The sequence below is a fragment of the Chiloscyllium punctatum genome, chromosome 32 (genome assembly GCF_047496795.1).
Source record: "Chiloscyllium punctatum isolate Juve2018m chromosome 32, sChiPun1.3, whole genome shotgun sequence".
Classification (NCBI taxonomy): domain Eukaryota; kingdom Metazoa; phylum Chordata; class Chondrichthyes; order Orectolobiformes; family Hemiscylliidae; genus Chiloscyllium; species Chiloscyllium punctatum.
In genome coordinates, this window is record NC_092770.1 from 14,401,759 (window position 1) to 14,422,743 (window position 20,985).

Here is a 20,985-nt window from a genome sequence, read left to right on the forward strand (position 1 = left end):
CATTTGGCCCATAGAGTCCACACCAACCCTCTGAAGAGCATCCCACCCAATCTACATTTCCCATGGCTAATCCACCTCACCTGCACGCTATGTGCAATTTAGCATATAGAAGGAAATTGGAGCACACCCACAGAGAAAACGTGCAAACTCCATACAGAGGTTGTCTAAGCTGGAATCGAACCCGGGTCCCTGGTACCATAAAGCAGTAGGGCTAACCACTGAGCCACCACCATTCCGTTACTGTGACTGAGTCAAATTCCTGAAACCACCTTTCAAACAGCACTGTGAATGTTCATTCATCCCAAAGGCTACAGCAGTTTAAGAAGACAGCTCATTCCATCTTCTCCATGATAATCAAGGATATGCGATAGATGTGAGCTCAGCCAGTGATGTCCATACCCCATAAACTAAAAAAAAACTGCCACAAGAAGCAAAATATTTTACCTGTAGCACAACAAATTTCTCCACTATAAAACCTACCAAACATCTTTTTTTTAGAAGTTTCTGATATTTCAGCTTCTGCCTTAATCCCACATTTGTGTTCCAGTAATTTATTTCATTTCCTGTAACATATTTTAAAAATAAAGGATAGTCATTGGCCCAAGTTCTTTTGGTAAAACATCAACATTTGTGTTGGGCTGGTGGTCCCTTTAAGAACTAGGTTTCTCTGAAATATTTTCCATAAAATGCCACTTAATGCTCGTCAGTGAGCATGTGACCAAGTTGCGTCTGTGACAAACAATGAGGAAAGAATGGTCAATTAGAAGTTACTGATAGGGGCAAGCAAGTTCCTAAGTGTGGCACTCATTTAATCAGTGTTTTAGTTCAAATTTAGAGTAACCTTGCTGCAGGGAACTTTATTTCTGGCAGAATCTAATTGAAATTAGATATCCTGGCTAAAAGCGTTTAGACTTCGTGCTCACAGAAGAACTCCCAACAATGATTTGTTCAAGAGCAAGAAGCTCTCCTCCTCTCTCAACCCATTCCTCCTCTCCATTTGCTTCAACCTCTCTAAAACCTTTTCCCCATTCAACTCTCCCATCTCTCATAATCAATCCCCTCCGTAATGATTTCCTCCCCCACCTTCCAGATCACTGCCCTGTCCCTTCCTCCTGCCCGATCACTGCCCCTTCCCTTTTGATCACTTCCCCTCCCTACTGATTACTCCCTGTCCCTTACTCTGCGCCTATCACTTCCCCTATATCCAATCTCTTCCCCTCTCCAATCATTAAAATCCCTTGATCGCTCCATCCTCTTCTTCCAAATCACCCCACACTCCATCAGAATATTACCCCTCTGATCATTCTCCCTGCTAATACTCAAACAGCTCCCACCATTCCCCCGATTCCTTGCCCCTCCAAATGACTCCCTTCCTCACTACTATTGGCTTCCCAGCCCCATTGTTTCCCCTCCCTCTTTTGTCCCTCCCACCCTCCCGAACTCTTCTCCCATCACCCCACCTTTTCCTGACATGTGAGTATTTATTCACTGAACAAGCTAGCAGGATAAGATTACGTTTAAAAAAGCACCTCCTTTCTACAGTTGTAAACTGCTGATGAATGCTGATGTGTTCAGGAGGAAAGCAATTTCATGGCCTAGCATTCTGCTAAATATTGTAAATGTCTAAATTGTCCCCTTGTGTGAGATTATTCCTTTGAGGGGATTACACTCACTAGCCAATACTGACTACAAAAGGTTTAACTCTTGTGGTTGGACTAACGCCAAAACAAGAACTGAACAATTTATAGCACTGGATGGAAGTTAGTTTTTGACAACTTCTGGAATGGATCTGACCTCTTTGTTACTACGACAAGAACTCACTGACCTTCACTATTAGACAGAATTCAACCATTTTGGCTAGCATTACTGAAAGCTGCTCTTAATTGGCCATGGGTCACTAAAGGATTAAAGCAAAATAACTCTGCTTTGTCATATTTTGAGGTGTAAATTAATATTTATGCTGATTTTAACTCTGTCTCAACCAACATGGTAATTTTCACAAACCAGAATTATTTTCAAATTAATGTCAATCTTATGATGAGAAATGGGATTATTTTAATTCTTTTGATGACTCATTGGGGGAAGTGCTTACGTGAGTTTCACTTCAAAGAAATTAGGCACGATGCCTAAGGAAATAGTAGAGACAGACACCTTCCACTTCTCAAATGTAGAGGCACATCTCAATGACCTCCAGGCTGGAAAAGAGTGAAAAGACATTGAGTGGCAAACCAATGTTTGAAGGAAATAACATTAATGAATCTTCAATTAAAACAAAGCTGGCAGAGAAAGTATTCAGGGCAACTAACCTGGAAACAATCATTATGAATGGTGGAGGAGAAACTTTGGAATGTCACTATTATTGAAGAAGGGAGGGAAGGGGAAAAAACAGGGAGCCACAGACATGTCAGGTCAACATCAGTTGTGGAGAGGATACTGGAATCTATCACCAGAGACAGAATGAATGAACATTTGGACGAGTATAAAGTGATCAAAGTGAAGCAGTATGGATTTGTGATGTGCAGGTCATGGACACAAAGAAACCTCTATACATAACTTCCACAAAGCTAGTGCACATGCAGAAAATGCAATCAAAACAGCTACTGGAAGATTTTAACTCACTCACAACTGATTCAAATGTAGAGTATTATAATCAGGCCTAATGCCTCAGTCTGACCGAGTCTTAGTTCTTCAACAGAAGTATGACATACAGTGTTGGATATTAAACCTTAGGAAAGCTAAATACATCTTGGAGGAGATCAATGTGCTTGTGTAAACATAACTTATATTTCCTTCATTTTAGATGATGAAAGTAATTGCAGTTTTTAAGAAAGGGAGCAGAATATGCTCAAGTAATTAAAACAATATGAAACAACTGCGGGTGCGAGAAATCGGAAACAAAACCAGAAATTGCTGGAGAGGATCAGCAGGTCTGGCAGCATCTGTGAAGAGAGAAACAGAATGAGCGTTTTGGGTCAGAACTGAAGAAGGTTCACTTTTTTCTCTATATTTTCTTCCAAATGATTTATATATATATTACGAACAACTGATATCCCAGCACTGATTCTGCGGAACACCACTGGTCATTGACATCCAGTCAGAAAAATACACCTCCCCAATATCCTCTATCTTCCATGACCAAGCCAATTTTGTATCCAACTTACCAACTCATCATGGATCCCATGTAAGTTAATCTTCTGGACCAGCCTACCAAGTGTGACCTTGTCAAATGCTTTAGAAAAATTCATGTAGACACCATCCACTGTCCTACTCTAATCAGTCATTGAACATAGAACAATACAGCGCTGAACAGGCCCTTCGGCCCTCAATGTTGCGCTGACCTGTGAACTATTCTCAGCTCGTCCCCCTACACTATCCCAAAATCATTCATGTGCTTATCTAAGAATTGTTTAAATCTCTCTAATGTGGCTGAGTCATCTTCATTACTTTCTCCTAACCTCAATTTGTGACAGGAGAGCTCCCCTGGACAAAATCACACTGACTATCTCTAATAAGTCCATTCTTTTCCACATATGAGTAAATCCTGTACCTAAAAATCTTTTAAATTTCCCTGCCACTGAGGTAATGCTCATTGGCCTATTATTTCCTGGATTATCTTTGTTGCCTTTCTTAACCAAAGGAACAACATTGGCTATTCTTCTGGGACCTCACCTGTGGCTAAAGAGGATATGGATATCTGTGTCTTCCTCCCTTGCCTCCCTCAGTATCCTTGGATAGATCTCATCAGGCCCTTGTCTACCTTAATGTTTTTTCAAGACAAGATGTTGTCTAACTTGAAAGGGTTCAGAAAAGATTTACAAGGATGTTGCCAGGGTTGGATGATTTGAGCTATAGGGAGAGGTTGAATGGTGGTGGGGGGAGTGGGGGGCACTGTTTTCCCTGGATAATCGGAGGCTGAGGGATGACCTTATAGAGGTTTATAAAATCATGAGGGGTGTGGGTAGGCTAAATAGACAAAGTATTTTCCCTGGGGGAGGGGAATCCAGAACTAGAGGGCATTGATTTAGGGTGAGAGGGGAAAGATAGAAAAGAGACCTTAGGGGCAACTTTTTCATGCAGAGGTTGGTATGTGTATGGAATGAGCTGCCAGAGGATGTGGTGGAGGCTGATACAATTGCAACATTTAAGAGGCATCTGGATGGGCATATGAATAGAAAGGGTTTGGAGGGATATGGGCCGTGTGCTGGCAGGTGGGACTAGATTGGGTTGGAATATCTGGTCAGCATGGACAAGTTGGACTGAAGGGTCTGTTTCCATGCTGTACATCTCTATGACCCCATGACTGTATGACACCCAACCTCTTTCTTAAAATCAACATGATGTAGAATATCAACACACCTCTTCTTAATCTTACTATCGTCTATGTTCTTCTTCTTGGTGAACACTGACATGAAGCACTGATTAAGGACCTCAATCAATTCCTCTGGCTCCACTCATAAATTTCCTTCTTTTTCCTTGAGTGGACCTACTCTTTTCCAAGCTATGCTTTTACTTCTAATATATGTATAAAATTTCTTGCGACTCTCCTTAATCCTACTGCCAAGGACATTTCATGTTACTTTTAGCCATCCTAATTCCTTGTTTAATTTCTTTTCTGCTTCCTTTATATTCTTCAAGGGCCTTACCTGATTTCAGTTTCCTAAACCTTTTCCTTTTTGACTAAACTTTCATCCAGGGTTACCTAATCTTGCTTTCCTTATCTTTCAGCCTCATGGGAACATGCTGGTCCTGAACTTGATCAATTGGCTTTAACAGACTTGTATATGTCAGAAGTGTATTTACTCACAAACAGCCATCCCTGATCTAATTTCTTTAATTCCTTCCAAATACTGTTGTAATTAGCTTTCTCCCAAATAGCACTTTCACCTGAAGATCGGTCTTTATCCCTAACAGTCTTAAAGTTTATGGAATTATGATCACTGTTCCCCAAATGATCCCCAACTGAATCTTTGATCAACTGGCTGGGCTCATCCCCCGTACCAGATCTAATTGGATGATCTATATATTGTTTCAAGAAACCTTCGTGGTTGCACCAATCAAATTCTGCCCGTTCCATGCCCTGGCACTAAGGGAGTCCCAGTCAATATTGGGAAGTTAAAATCACTCACTTCAACAACCCTGTTATTTTTTCATTTTTCCATGATTTGCTTACATATCTGCTCCTTCCTCTCTTAGGGAAGCCCATAGTATAACCCCATCAGAGTGAATGTACCTTTATTATTCCTAAGATCTACCCATATGCCATCACTAGATGAAGCCTCCAAGATGTCCCCTTAGTACAGCTGTGACATTGTCCTTAAATCAGTAATGCAACCTTCCCAACCATTTACACCCTTCTTAATCATGCCTGAAACATTTAAACCCTGAGGCATTGAGCTGCCAGTCTTGTCCTTCTCTCAACCAAGTTTGTGCAATAGCTGCAACACCATAGTTCCATGTACTAATCCAGGCTGTAAGCTTAACCTCTATCTTCTTCTTAATCACTTCACACGGTGACCTACTTTTCTGGTTCCCATTGCCACACCACACTAAGTTTAAACGTTCTTGAGAGGCATCAGCAAATCTCCCTGTAAGAGTATTCATGCCCTTCTTGTTTAGGTGCAACTTTTACAGGTCTCTCCCACCCTTGAACAGATCCTAATCATTGAGATATCTGAATTTCCTTCTCCTACACAAGCTCTTTAGCCATGCTTTCAATTGTTTACTTTGAAATTAACTTGATTAACAAGTTTGCCTCCGATGGAAAAGATTTCATATTTAGATTAGATTCCCTAGAGAGAGTGTGGAAACAGGCCCTTGGGCCCAACAAGTCCACACTGACCGTCTGAAGAGTAACCCTCCCAGACCCATTCCCCTACCCTATATTTACCCCTGACCAATGCACCTAACACTATTTAGCATAGCCAATTCACCTAACCTGCACATCTTTGGACTGTGGGAGGAAACCGGAGCACCCGGAGGAAACCCATGCAGATACAGGAAGAATGTGAAAACTCCACACAGTCACCTGAGGCTGGAATCGAACCTGGGTCCCTTACGCTGCGAGATAGTGGTGGTAAGCACTGAGCCACTGTGCCACCCACTGATTCAATTTGGTCCTTTAAGCCTCTTCTGCTATTCAATAAAATCATGGCTGATCTGTTTATATTCCTAATCCCACTTTCCTATCTTTGATCCCCTTGCATAACAAGGGGCAAAGATAGAGTAGACAGAAAGAAACATTTCCCCTTGTTGGAGGAATCAATAATCAGGGGCATAGATTTAAAGTGAGGGGCAGAAGGTTTAGAGGAGATGAGAGAAAAAAGACATTTTCACACAGAGGGTAGTGGGAATCTGGAACTCACTGCCTATAAGGATGGTAGAGACAGAAACCTCATGACATTTAAGAAGTATTTAGATGTGCACCTGATACCAAGGCCTACAAGGTTATGGGCCAGGTGCTGGAAAAGAGTTTGGTGATTGTTTTTTGACCAATGTGGACGTGATTGGTCAAAGAGCCTTTCTCTATGGTGTAGATCTCTGTGACTTTAAAAATCCATCTACTAAGTAGGTGTAAGTTGGGATAAGTTGTGGTAAGTAAGAATCTATCTACCTCTGCCAAAAATATCAATAATCCTGATTCTGCCACCTTTTGAGACACAGAATTCCCAAGTTCCACAACCCTCTGTGAGAAAGTATTTCCCCTCATCTTTGTGCTAAAGGGGTGAGCCATAATTTTAAAATAAGTCCCCAGTTCCAGATCTACCCACAAGAATGAACATTTTTTTCCACACCCACCTTATCAAGCATGTTCAGGATCTTATTAACTTCAATCAAATCACCCCTTACCCTTCTACTCTGATGAAAACAAGCCTGGTTTCTCCTCATTAGACAAGCAGTTAATTTCAAGTATCAATCTAGTAAATCTCCTCTGAACCACCTCCAACATATACATGTTCTTTCTTAAGGAGATCTAAAACTGCAGAGACGTATCTTTTAGATCATGAATTTCTATCCGAGCGTCATGCTCATTCATAACTCCAGTCTTATCGAATACTCTAGGGGCAAAAAAGCCCTACAGCTGTAAGATCTTTTGATATATTATTAGAAACGCTGAAATTTTAGTCTTCTTCAGTGAGAAGGAAATGTGGGTGTAAAGCCCAAGGAGAGAAAAACAAGAAGAATTTAGAATGGGTTTCACAAAAATGGAAATATATACTTCCAGTTATAGTGAAAGTGATTTGTGTTTGCACAGTTACTCAACTGCCATTTTTAATTTGAATAACAAAATCCATAAGTTGATCAAGAATACAAGGTGTCCAGACAGGTTCTGTGAAGTATCTGTCTTTGTAAAAGTTCGACCATTTGTGACTGATTTATTTGCCATGAAATGTAAAAGCGTTGCCAGCTGCAAGATTTGTTTGTATTATGTTTCTAATCTTGTAGAGGAATAAGTAAACCCAGATGAGAAACTGAGTTTTTTGGGACTTGGCTTTCTCATTTTCACTTGGATGATTATATTGCAGGACTTATTTTAATAGCAAAATACATTTATACTATGCCTTCTTACAAATAAAAAGGGTGAATTAGTTGCTTCCAGTCAGCATGAAAGATTTGAGGACTTGTGGCACAAGCAGTAGCTTCCCCAGCTTCTCATCAAGAAGCTCTGGCTTCAAATGTTACGTCAAGAGTTGATGGCTAAGGTGGTTGGATTCATAATGTCGCCAAATAGGTTGGTTATCAACCTGCAAATCCTTTGAACGCATGCCAATTGCAGTTGGTAAGAGCAGATGAAATTCCTGGTCAGGCATGTAATGCAAAGAACATTGGGGCCTCTACCATCACAATCCAAACACTGCCACAGCAACGTAGACTCCCTGAGCAAACTGTTACACAACCTTTACCTCCTTTTCATCTGAGTTAGTAAGTTGGAAGGGAAAATGTCAGTTTGACTTAACAGCTTCAGAACAACTTCTCTGCTTCAGAAGGTCTGGGTTCAAACATCACTCCAAAATATGAAAACATCATTGAGACTGGTACTTTATTGTGTGAACATATAGATTATGAGGAAAATTAGGTCACTCAGCTGTTGGAGCTTGCTCTGCCATCCAACAAACCTGTGGCTGATCTGATTATTCCATATTCTTACCTATCTCAGATAACCCCTCACCCCATTGTTTGTCAGGAATCCATGGTAAAAACAATGACTGCAGATGCTGGAAACCAGACTTTGGATTAGTGGTGCTGGAAGAGCACAGCAGTTCAGGCAGCATCCAAGGAGCAGCAAAATCGACGTTTCGGGCAAAAGCCCTTCATCAGGAATAAAGGCAGTGAGCCTGAAGCATGGAGAGATAAGCTAGAGAAGGGTGGGGGTGGGGAGAAAGTAGCATAGAGTACAATGGGTGAGTGGGGGAGGGGATAAAGGTGATAGGTCAGGGAGGAGAGGGTGGAGTGGATAGGTGGAAAAGAGGATAGACAGGTAGGACAAGTCCGGACAAGTCATGGGGACAGTTACTGAGCTGGAAGTTTAGAACTAGGGTGAGGTGGGGGAAGGGGAAATGAGGAAACTGTTGAAGTCCACATTGATGCCCTGGGGTTGAAATGTTCCGAGGCGGAAGATGAGGCGTTCTTCCTCCAGGCGTCTGGTGGTGAGGGAGTGGCGGTGAAGGAGGCCCAGGACCTCCTTGTCCTCGGCAGAGTGGGAGGGGGAGTTGAAATGTTGGGCCATAGGGCGGTGTAGTTGATTGGTGTGGGTGTCCCAGAGATGTTCCCGAAAGCGCTCTGCTAGGAGGCGTCCAGTCTCCCCAATGTAGAGGAGACCACATCGGGAGCAACGGATACAACAAATTATATTGGTGGATGTGCAGGTAAAACTTTGATGGATGTGGAAGGCTCATTTAGGGCCTTGGATGGAGGTGGGGGAGGAGGTGTGGGCGCAGGTTTTGCAGTTCCTGCGGTGGCAGGGGAAGGTGCCAGGATGGGAGGGTGGGTTGTAGGGAGGTCATGGACCTGACCAGGTAGTCACGGAGGGAACGGTCTTTGCGGAAGGCGGAAAGGGGTGGAGAGGGAAATATGTCCCTGGTGGTGGGGTTGTTTTGGAGGTGGCGGAAATGTTGGTGGATGATTTGGTTTATGCGAAGGATGGTAGGGTGGAAGGTGAGCACCAGGGGGGTTCTGTCCTTGTTACGGTTGGAGGGGTGGGGTCTGAGGGCAGAGGTGCAGGATGTGGATGAGATGTGTTGGAGGGCATCTTTAACCACGTAGGAAGGGAAATTGCAGTCTCGAAAGAAAGAGGCCATCTGATGTTTTCTGTGGTGGAACTGGTCCTCCTGGGAGCAGATCCAGTGGATGCGGAGGAAGTGGGAATACGGGATGGCATTTTTGCAAGAGGTAGGGTGGGAAGAGGTGTAATCCAGGTAGCTGTGGGAGTCAGTGGGTTTGTAAAAAATGTCAGTGTCAAGTCGGTCGTCATTAATGGAGATGTAGAGGTCCAGGAAGGGGTGGGAGGTGTCAGAGATGGTCCAGGTAAATTTAAGGTCAGGGTAATATGTTTTGGTGAAGTTGAGGAATTGCTCAACCTCCTTGCAGGAGCACGAGGTGGCGCCAATGCAGTCATCAATGTAGCGGAGGAAGAGGTGGGGAGTGGTGCCTGTGTAATTACGGAAGATCGACTGCTCTACGTAGCCAACAAAGAGACAGGCATAGCTGGGGCCCATACGTGTGCCCATGGCTATCCCTTTGGTCTGGAGGAAGTGGAAGGATTCGAAGGAGAAATTGTTAAGGGTGCGGACAAGTTGGAGGTGGAGGGCGTGGGTGGTGTCTCGAAGGTATGTGGGGAGTACCTGGACTAGGGGGGATAGGACTGTGTCGAGGTCAGTAGAGATGAGTTCAGTGGGCCAGGAGCATGCTGAGACAATGGGTCGGCCAGGGTGGTCAGGCTTGTGGATCTTGGGAAGGAGGTAGAACCGGGCAGTGCGGGTTCCCGGACTATGAGGTTGGAAGCTGTGGGTGGGAGATCTCCTGAGGTGATGAGGTTCTGTATGGTCTGGGAGATGATGGGTTGGTGATGGGGGGTGGGGTCATGGTTGAGGGGGCGGTAGGAAGAGGTGTCCTCGAGTTGGCGTTTGGCTTCAACGGTGTAGAGGTCAGTGCGCCAGACTACCACTGCGCCCCCTTTATCTGCTGGCTTGATGGTGAGGTTGGGATTGGAGCAGAGGGATTGGAGGGCTGCACGTTGTGAGGGTGAGAGGTTGGAGTGGGGGAGGAGGGTAGACAGGTTGAGGCGGTTAATGTCCCGGCGGCAGTTGGAAATGAAGAGGTCGAGGGCAGGTAATAGGCCAGTGCGGGGTGTCCAGGTGGATGCAGTGTGTTGGAGGTGGGCGAAGGGGTCCTCGGAAGGTGGGCGGGAGTCCTGATTGTGAAAGTAAACTTGGAGGCGGAGGCGGCGCAAGAAGTGTTCGACGTCACGGCATGTATTAAATTCATTGATGCGTGGACGGAGGGGGATGAAGGTGAGTCCTTTGCTGAGGACTGATCGTTTGTCCTCAGTGAGGGGAAGGTCTGGAGGGATGGTGAAAACTTGGCAGGGCTGGGAGCTGGGATCTGGTGTGGGTGTAGAGCTGGGAGTGGGGTCGGAGCCAGTACCTGGAGTGGGTGTGATGGTGGGGGGAATGGAGTGGAGTCATGAGCAGAGGTGGTGCTCCCCTCAGGGTTCTGGGGGCCGGGAATGGTGACAGTAGGATATGTAGGGGGCGTGTCAGCAGAATGCAGGTGAGTGGTGTTGGTGGGGGGTGGAAGTGGTAGCAGACACGGCAGAATGGGTGGCGGAAGTCACTGAGTGTGTGACATCAGCGATGATGTGAGGGGCGGAAGTGATGTCACGTGTTGTGTATGAGGAATTGTGAGGGGTGGAAATGGTTGTGGGAGTGGTCATGATGGGGGCGGACGTGACATCATCAATCAGCGTGGGGGTGGCAGTTGCACCAGCCGCATGGCTAATGGAGTCCAAGTAGTTCCAGAAGCCGGGGGAATCTTCTGGAATGTTTGAGGAGCGCTGGTTATGGAGTTGGGTAGATAAAAGTTTGTTGTACTCAAATTTTTTATGTTTGAGATGGAGTTGAAATACTGTTTGTTGAGAGTATGAATTCTCCTGAGGATGTAGTACAGAGTGGGTCCTTTGCAATTCTGAGAGAGTGTGGCCCTCAGCTGAGGCAGGGCTGACTGTAGAGAGGTTAGGTGCCGGCGCATTGCTGCAAGCGTGGAGTGGAGGATCTTGAAGGAGAACTGTTGCTGGTGTTTTTGAATCTGTAGTCTGTACTGTTTTTCCTGTTTGGGTCCGAACTCTGCTGGTTTAAAGGTGGTCTGGAGTCCGTGTGGGATGAGTTGGTTACGGAGGCAGGCACTGAGGAAGCAAATGTGGCTGTGGTAGCGAGTTTGTTTCAGGACATGGTTGAAGAGCTTCAGGGCAGAGAAAATGACTTGGGAGTTGCAGTAGGAGAGGAACTCCCTGAGATTCTTGTAGAGAGAGGAGAAAAACTTCTTCAAGGCAGGCATCCTTGCAAGAGGATTCGTCTGCCTGAAAAATATTCAGACCCTGCTCATAAGATTGTGGTCGGCATGGATTGGTCGGACTGAAGGGGCTGTTTTCATACTGTACGACTTAGTTCTGTCAGACAAGCCTATGTTCATTTGAAATCAACTTTGCTTAGATGTATCCAAAAGATTTCTCTTGTGCTAGCTGAAGATAACAGGCACCATCACTTTGTGTCCTGTTTCTTCTTCCTTCAACCAACATTGGTACGAACCAAAGGATCGTGATAAAGGAGAAGAAACTATAGGAACAGCACAATGGAGTAATTGATTTGCCTGCATTTAAAGCTCATTAAATGACATTAATATTTCCTGTTTGTGTAGCCTTGATTTGGCTGCTTATTTTGGCTGCATTGCACTTCAGTTTTAGAACGAAGAGGCAATTCCTTTCTTAAGAAGTCAAGTCTCCATGTCTTGCAATCATTGGAATTCATCAGGCTTTGTTAAGATAAGGATACTGTACATCAGCAGCGTCATTTCGAATCACAATGGCTGATTCAACTGCTGTGAAAGGCAGCTGTAAGTAATATATCATTCCATCAGAAATACCATGTGTGTGTCACACTTTTTCTTGTGATTCTGTTCTGATATTTTTTTAATGTACATACTATACAAAATTACCCTGACTGAGAATGAATGCCTTTCCTTTCATTTCAGTGCATTTCTCCATTATGAATTTAAAATAATTTACTTATAACTTCCTTTTCTTTTGGGTATTGTCATTGGATCAATAACCTTCTCAGAAACGTCATAGAGATAGAGATGTACAGCACGGAAAACAGACCCTTTGGTCCAACCCGTCCATGCTGACCAGATATCCCAACCCAATCTAGTCCCACCTGACAGCACCCGGCCCATATCCCTCCAAACCCTTCCTATTCATATACCCATCCATATGTCTTTTAAATGTTGCAATTGTACCAGCCTCCACCACTTCCTCTGGCAGCTCATTCCATACACATACCACCCTTTGAGTGAAAAAGTTGCCTCTTAGGTTTATTTTATATCTTGCCCCTCTCACCCTAAACCTATGCCCTCTAGTTCTGGACTTCCCCATCCCAGGGAAAAAGTATTGTCTATTTATCCTATCCATGCCCCTTATGATTTTATAAACCTCTATAAGGTCACCCCTCAGCCTCTGACGCTCCAGGGAAAACAGACCCAGCCTATTCAATCTCTCCCTATAGCTCAAATCCTCCAACCCTGGCAACATCCTTGTAAATCTTTTCTGAACCCTTTCAAGTTTCACAACATCTTTCAGATAGGAAGGAGACCAGAATTGCATGCAATATTCCAAAAGTGGCCTAACCAATGCCATACGGCCACAACATGACCTCCCAACTCCTCTACTCGATGCTCTGACCAATAAAGGAAAGCATACCAAATGCCTTCTTCACTATTCTATCTACCTGCAACTATACTTTCAAGGAACTATGAACCTGTACTCCAAGGTCTCTTTGTTCAGCAACACTCCCTAGGACCTTACCATTAAGTGTATAAGTCCTGCTAAGATTTACTTTCCCAAAATGCAGCACCTCACAGTTATCTAAATTAAACTCCATCTGTCATATCTCAGCCCATTGGCCCATCTGATCAAGATCCCTTTGTAATCTGAGGTAACCTCCTTCACTGTCCACTACACCTCCAATTTTGGTGTCATCTGCAAACTTACTAACCATACCTCTTATGCTTGCATCCAAATCATTTATATAAATGATGAAAAGTATTGGACCCAGCACCGATCCTTGTGGCACTCCACTGGTCACAGGCCTCCAGTCTGAAAAACAACCCTCCACCACCACCCTCTGTCTTCTATCTGTGAGCCAAATATGTTGAAAAGTTGGTTATTGTTGACAATATGGGTACTTTTCTGACTGACTCAGCAAGAAACCAGGATTCCTTTTAATACCTTATGTGATTTTGAGTTCCACATTGGGAAATTACCCAGGCTTATAAATGTTTTAATGTAACCCATTCTGATGTCATAAAAATGCATTCAAAGATGCAGGAGATATAGTGCTGGTTTGATTGAAAAATTGGAAATGAGAAAGGGTCATAAAACAGCAGAAATATGACTTTAGGTCCTATTACTCTTAAAAACCTCTGTCTTAAAATTATAGCCCATGCAGAACTCTGTAACTGTGAATGATGATACTCTGGTCTTGTTCCCGCAAGGAGACAGTCAGGCTATGTTAATGAACAACAGCAGGTTTGGTAACAGTTTCACTAAATCAAAACAAAAACTGAGGAAACTTGGGAATAGTGCAAAAACTAGCCTGAGTCAATTATACATGAATTTTCTTGATTTTGTTTTCAATTGAAACTGACATTGCTGTTGTTTCAGTATAAATTCCCAGGAAAATCTCAGCCAAAATTATGAAAGCAGAATATCCAAGGAAATTAAGAGCTCTCAGTTTTAATTTTTCATGCTAGATTTGTTGATGAAAATTTATTGTTTGCTTTTTCTTTCTTCTTTTCTGCCTTTCCTATTTCATCTATTTGCCACAATCTAACCCCTTCATTCTTTTTTGTGGACTAGACTTACTTCAGATCCTAGGCTAAGTAGCTGCTGCAATAAATGAAATAATATTTAAATCGTGCACAAAAAGTACATAGCAACAATAAAAAAAAAATCGAGTCAATACATTATCAAAGGAAGTTCCTGTATCATGTAAGTGTATTCAACAGGAATGTGCATGTATCACCCACAATCAGAGTTTTGCAGCATGGAAACCGATCCTCTAGTTCAACTTGTTCAGATATCCTAAACTGATCTACTCTATTTGGCCCATATCTCTCTAAACCCTTCCTACTCATGTACCCTTGAAAATGTCTTTTAAATGACATAATTGTACCCACCCCCGCCACTTCCTTTGGTAGCTCTTTCCATACATGGCCACCCTCTGTCTGGGTGAATTGAACACCGTATTCAAAAGCTGGCCTCACCAATGTCCTCATCATTTCCTCATCAGGAACTGCAGATAACATTCTAACTGTCATGAGTGCTAATAATACTGCAATGCATAAGCAAGTGAATTTAATAAACAAATTTATGAGGCAAACTGCTCTAATTAGCACTTTATCAAACTTCAATGCAATTATTACACAGAATTGCTTCCTGGTTATGGTGTGGTAATATTATTTGCAAGATTTTAACTAATTTGGTACATCCCCAGAGAGAAATACCACAATGATCTTTGTGATTTCCTCATTGTATTTAAAAGTAGCCATATTGCCTGGAAAAGAGAAAATATCTTTTTGATATGATGTACTGCATGACAGTAAAAACTATTAGCATGGGGTTCCTGGCAAAAGTTTCCAAAATTACTTAAAATCTGGCAACATAACTAAACAATAAAACAGGCATTTCTCCTCTTCTGGTGAGACGTCCCATGCAAACTAATATCCTAACTTTGTTCTTCCAGATGTTGGTCTTTTTCTAATCTTGAGTCTAATTTTGAGGCTTTATTGCTATTCTTGTTAGCATTCCTTTTTGTACAGCTTTCCCCCAGAGAAGTGAGGCAAGCAAGAGCTCTGCCCACAGTAATGATTGCAGCATTGACAATCTGCCAGTCAGGATATAATCCATCAAGTATATACGGTGTCAAATAACTCCAGACCAAATCCAACAGAAAGCTTCACGAAATCTTACGAATGACAACTGTGAAGTTGAAATGATTGATGGTTATCAGGTGAAGTTGAATTACAGTTTGTAAATTGTCAGCAATGTCTAGTATTTATAATATTTACAGCCCCTTTGTTTAACAGTTGATGAGTCCCGGGTTCTTGGATTTTGTTGCAATTGGTATGCTTGGTAAATTACAGTTGTATGGTTTAGGATATCATAGAATGTTACTTTCAGGATTTAGATCAGTGATAATAGGCCAAGACGTTTTCAGTAAGAAACTGGAAACCAATTCATTGAACTGAAGATCTGAGATTTTTCTTACTTTCTACCATCTTCAACATACACACCTGAAATTATTTAAGATTGGCTTCTGCTGCATGATGGATGGTTTAGCTAAAAATGAACTGGAGTTAGTTCCATATTATGGGTTAGGTATAAGACAGCATTAATGAGGGAGCATCAAATTTCATGCAGTTTGCAGTAGATTTGATTTTGTTCAATGTTCCAGCAACCTCTACATTTCTAAACATTTTTAAAACGTTATCCATTATTTTATCTGTTTACTAACATTCAGCTTAGTTATAATAAGATTGTAATATTGCTGGTACTTTAGTAATTTATATATTTTGAGCATTTACATTAAACAGCTACAGACAGTAGACAATAGGTGCAGGAGAAGGCCATTCTGCCCTTCGAGCCTGCACCACCATTCAATATGATCATGGCTGATCATCCTCAATCAGTATCCTCTTCCTGCCTTATCTCCATAACCCTTGATTCCACTATCCTTGAGAACTCTATCCAACTCTTTCTTAAATGAATCCAGAGACTGGGCCTCCACTGCCCTCTGGGGCAGAGCATTCCACACACCCACCACTCTCTGGGTGAAGAAGTTTCTCCTCAACTCTGTCCTAAATGGCTTACCCTTTATTTTTAAGTTGTATCCTCTGGTTTGGGACTCATCCATCAGCGGAAGCATGTTTCCTGCCTCCAGTTCTTTAATAATCTTATACATCTCAATCAGATCCCCTCTCAGTCTTCTAAAGGGTATAGAAGCCCAGTCGCTCCAATCTTTCAAAAGAAGATAGTCCCGCCATTCCAGGAATTGACCTCGTGAACCTACGCTGCACTCCCTCAATAGCCAAAATGTCTTTCCTCAAATTTGGAGACCAGAATTGCACACAATATTCCAGGTGCGGTCTCACCAGGGCCCCGTATAGCTGCAGAAGAACCTCTTTGCTTCTTTACTTAATCCCTCTTGTTATGAAGGCCAGCATGGTATTAGCTTTCTTCACTACCTCCTGTATCTGCATGCTTGCCTTCATTGACTGGTGTACAAGAACACCCAGATCTCTTTGTACTGCCCCTTTACCTAAATTGACTCCATTTAGGTAGTAATCTGCCTTCCTGTTCTTGCCACCAAAGTGGATAACCATACATTTATCCACATTAAACTGCATCTGCCATGCATCTGTCCACTCACCTAACCTGTCCAGGTCACCCTGTAATCTCCGAACATCCTCCTCACATTTCACCCTGCCACCCAGCTTAGTATCACCAGCAAATTTGCTAATGTTATTACTAATACCATCTTCTATATCATTAACATATATTGTAAAAAGCTGCAGTCCCAGCACTGATCCCTGCGGTACCCCACTGGTCATCGCCTGCCATTCTGAAAGGGAGCCGTTTATCATTACTCTTTGTGTCCTATTAGCCAACCAATTTTCAATCCAAGTCAGTACTTTGCCCCCAATACCATGCGCCCTAATTTTGTTCACTAACCTCCTTTGTAGGACTTTATCAGAAGCTTTCTGAAAGTCCAGGTACACTACATCCAGTGGATCTCCCTTGTCCATCTTCAGAGTTACATCCTCAAAAAATTCTAGAAGATTAGTCAAGCATGATTTCCCCTTCATAAATCCATGCTGACTCTGACCTATCCTGTTACTGCTATCCATATGTGTTGTAATTTCATCCTTTATAATCGACTCCAGCATCTTTCCCACCACTGAGGTCAGACCAACTGGTCTATAATTTCCTGCTTTCTCTCTCGCTCCTTTCTTAAAAAGTGGTACAACATTAGCCACCCTCCAATCTGCAGGAACTGTTCCCGAATCTATCGAACTCTGGAAAATAATCACCAACGCATCCACGATTTCTAGAGCCACCTCTTTCAGTACCCTGGGATGTAGACCATCAGGCCCCGGGGACTTATCAACCTTCAGACCTAACAGTCTCTCCAATACCAATTCCTGGCAAATATAAATTCCCTTAAGTTCAGGTCCTTCAGCCACTGTTACCTCAGGAGATTGCTTGTGTCTTCCCCAGTGAACACAGATCTGAAGTACTAATTCAATTTTTCTGCCATTTCTTTGTTCCCCGTAATATATTCCCCTGTTTCTGTATTCAAGGGCCCAACTTTAGTCTTAACATTTTTTTGCCTTTCACATACCGAAAAAAGCTTTTACTATCCTCCTTTATAGTTTTGGCCAGTTTACCTTTGTATCTCATTTTTTCTCTGCGTATTTCCTTCTTAGTAACCTCTGTTTTTCTTTAAAAGCTTCCCGGTCCTCCGTTTTCCCACTCATCTTTGCTATGTTATACTTTTTCTCTTTTGACTTTATATGTTTCTTAACTTCCCTTGTCAGCCACAGCCACCCCTGCCTCCTTCTCATAGGATCTTTCTTCCTTTTTGGAATGAACTGATCCTGCATCTTCTGCATTATACCCAGAAATATCTGCCATTGTTCCTCCACTGTCATCCCTGCTAGGGTATTGCACCATTGAACTTTGGCCAGGTCCTCCCTCATAGCTCCTCCATAGTTCCCTTTATTCAACTCAAATATCGTCACTACCGATTGTACCCTCTCCCTTTCAAATTGCAGATTGAAGCTTATTGTTCCCAATAAAACAGTTTCAAACCATGTCACACTCACTGCAACAAAGGAGAAGCTTGCAATTTGTTTGTTTGTCATTTCCATTTTCAGAGAGATGTGCGATGGACATATTACAAAACAGCAGACAGTGAGGAATCTTACTTCGGTATGTTTTCTTATTGCAGCAAAGGAAAGGTCTTTAGGTTATAAAGTAAAAATAACATTGACTAATTTGCCAGTTAGTTGAGTAGATTCTCTCCAATAATTGCACCAACGTGAGACAACAAGCTCAAAAACCTGCTCTCAGCAGGACTAGATGTGTAGTTGTTGCTCATCAACTGGAATTATGATGATTCCAGTGTAATGTTGTAAAAGGCCAGCAGGGGGCATGCTGGAACGTTGTAAAGGTGGAGAGAGGGGAAATGTGCCAAGTTAGGCTCTGTTTGGATTTCAAGGGCCTGAGCATCCGAAAAGCTCTTGCACAGCTTGTAAATACAGTTTAATTCTGGACACCTAAGATAATGCACTTCACTATCATATCTCTTCCCCAACTTTCCTTGTTACATGCTCAATTCCCACTCAGTTCCCTATTCTAAGGAATGATAACCTCATCTTCAATATTAGTTATGGATGAGTATTGCAGATATCCTCTGGTTCACCATTCGACTTATATTTTAAGCTTTAGAAATTGAAAATTTCAAATGGTGAAATAAATATCATCATCGGATTAAGATAAAAGTTAAAATAAAGATAAACAACTTTGAAATGTTTTATTTTGAAAATGTGAGCATTATTTCAATAAAATAGAGAAAACCAACATTCCCCAAATACAATATTACCTTTTAAGGATCAGTGATAATGAGGTTAATATGCTTTTAGAAACCCAGCCATTCAATTCAACAGGATTGAACAAAAATCCCCATCATCTAAAATACTGGACAAAAACTCCAGGCTTTTCAGAACTTATAAATTAAAGGGGGCAGCTGGGCTGAACTTGAGGAAAATTGCACAGACACAGAGAGGGCTGCTTGGAACTATTGTTCAGCCTGGAATTCTAATTTATATCTCCACTCCTACAAAACAATCAACCAAACCTAACACTCACAACTGAAGCTAACTTTTACTCCTCGGTCTACCCAGCACAGACAGTATGGTGTCTTAAGGGATACTAGATATTCAACTTCAATCAAAATCCATTTACACATACTCTTAACAATTGCAAAGCCAACTGACTTCAAAGAGAGCACCAGTAACACAATGGCAAGCATAGAGTTGGCACGAAAATAAGAGACCCACAATTAGTATACAGTAATTCCAGATTCGATCTCACCTAAAGTAGCTATCCCCACAGTTATCTCCAGAAGAGGGATCCCAAACAGCTATCTCTCCCAGAGCCATTCTCCCAACAGCTAATTCCATCAGCTATTTCCAAGAGCTATCTCCGGAAGGGGATACTGACAGCAAATCAGAAGCCTCCTGACACAGGCCTGTTCTGCACCACAGGAGCCAACGACGACAGACCATAATCAGCAGACTCAAGAACCAAAGGCCTCCAAAAGCCACCAACCTCACAAGGCCTCAGACACATCCTGAAGCGAGAACTGGCCTGTAAAACTACCAGAAAGTATGGAAAACCAAGTACTCACCCAATAAATCCACTACGTGTCCTACCGCATTTGCAGACTCAACCCAAGCTGAAGGCCTACACAGTCCAAAATCTTCATTGAGGCCCTGGGTGTGCCAAATGGGAACAGCCAGCTGTGTTTCCCCCAGAGACCCTAGAGTTTGTGAACTAGCTGGCAGAGAGAGGAAGGTGGGAGGTGACAGTGCATGGGATCCCAAGGGTAGGAAGCCTGATTAAAGTTTCTGTGATTAAAACCACTGTTTAGTTTCTAATAGTGTTTAATCTGTGTTTAATTTAATACTGTAGTAAATTACTGTCTTCTGCTTAATTGACAGTGTTAATTTCACTGTTTGCATTTACTTTTATTTTCTTGTATTACACTACCTTTTTTGTTTTTAAATAAACATAGACATTCTTTTTCCCTGAAACACCTGTCTACTGCCTTCTTCATTTCACATTCCTAAATAAGCCCAGTGTCTAGATCCAAGGATCTGGAGGTGATTCGAACAACCCAATCTCAGCAAGTTACTGAGTGCAAACCAGAACCTATATGGTGAACATTTTTTCTGCAGAGAGTTTATTGTAAGACTAGCAATTTACATGTTACACAAATGCCAGGTAATGACCACTACCAATAACTGACAATCTAACCATTGCCCCTTGACATTCAATGGTGTTACCATCAGTAAAGCCCTCACTATCAATATCCCTAGAATTACCACTTACCAGTAGTTCAACTAAACTCACCATATAGATATAGTTGGTATTTATAAAAGCAGTCTGATGTTAGGAATACCCTAGTGAGTAACTCAGTTCCTGACTTCCCAAATCCTACCCACCAACCACAAGGCACAGGCCAGGAGAATACTCCACACTCGCCTGGATGGGTACAGCTCCAACAACACTCAAGGAGCTTGACATCATCCAGGACAAAGCTGGTGGTTTGATTGACACCACATCCACAAATATGCACTCCCTTCACCACCAACGCTCAGCCGCAACAGTGTGTACTATTACAAGATGCACTGTTGAAATTCACCAAAGGAAAAGTACAGCATTTACATGGGAACACTGCCACCTGCACGTTTCCTTCCAAGCTACTCACCATTCTGACTTGAAAATATACTGCTGTTCCTTCATTGTCACTGAGTCAAAATACTGGAATTCCCTTCTCAAGGGCATTGTTCTACAGTACATGGATTGCAGTGGCTCAAGAAGGCAGCTCACCACCACCTTCTCAACGGCAACCAGGTACAGGCACTAGATCC